Source organism: Notolepis coatsorum, assembly GCF_963971535.1.
Source record: "Notolepis coatsorum genome assembly, chromosome: 6".
NCBI lineage: Eukaryota > Metazoa > Chordata > Actinopteri > Aulopiformes > Paralepididae > Notolepis > Notolepis coatsorum.
The window spans coordinates 98,099,393-98,100,605 of record NC_140170.1 but is presented as its reverse complement, the minus strand read 5'-3'; positions in this window follow the sequence as shown (position 1 = coordinate 98,100,605).

The window sequence follows — 1,213 nt, the reverse complement described above, 5'->3', positions numbered from 1 at the left end:
GTGGCACAATGTTCAGTTTGATCTTATAATAAAACAAGTCAACTGTTAATCTAGATTTATTTTTAATTCATATGTTCATTTCTATTTCACTAATGGAAAGAAATATATCTCTGCTTGAATAATCAGGAATTGTACTAATCGTTTCATGCTTGAGTGGTGTGTGATCCATAAGACATTCTACTGAAGAAAAAAAGCAAAGAAAAAGAAAAGTGTTTCTCCTGTCATAAATACTGGTCATCTGAAAAACATCAATACAAAAACATCTGATTGGTTATTGATGCAGGGAGCTGTTGTTTTTGGTCAATCAGATGTTTTTGGCCTGCCAAGTGGTGTTCCCGGGTTGCATCGGAAAGGATACTCGTCAAAAAGGACACACATTGTGCAAAACCAACTGCCGATCAGAGGCTGGGAAATAATTGTTATTATTATAAAAAAATATATATATTCTGCTTAAACCTTAACTCAATCAGCGCTGGAGGCCTAGAGCATCTTAGTTCCTACTGCGCCACCACTCTAAGAGATAGGGCTGGGTGGCGGTGTTTGCAGCGCTATATTCTATATTATAGCTATGGATACAATACTATGGCTCATTTGACATCAACTATCCATCTTTCAATATGTGAAAACGTTTTTTTTTCCATGTATACCGTATGTAACGGAGGTGCCGCAAGTATATCCACAGTCACGATGGACTTCATGTGTTGTGAAGTGACTGTGGCACGTAGCGGTACTGCAAGTAAACTCACTCCCCTTAACACATTCCCCGCCAATAACGTCATACGATGGGTTTCAAGTTCATGCGAATTCTGCCAATAACGGCGTACGACGTTATTGGTCTGTTTAATTTTTTTTTCTATTTTCCCAGTCTAAACATGACCGCGGAGCTTTCTGACATGTGTTTGAGCCTCAGGCTGCATTTCCTTACACTAGGTGGCAGTATCCCCCTATGTTCTAACACTGTATCATAAGCTGAATGTTTATTGAATCTCGGGGACACCCTATAATGAATCTGATCTGTGATTTGTCAGTGCACCTGGCCGCAGGTATATAAAGCTCACGCCCTCCCATAATCGATGAGTTTTTGCGAGTTGTTGGAGAGAGATAGAGAGATAGAGAGATAGAGAGAGAGATATATTTACATTTACAGTGATTCATGAGAGCAGAGTATAGTCTTGTAGTAGTATTAGTCATAGTTCAGGTAGTATTAGTAGCA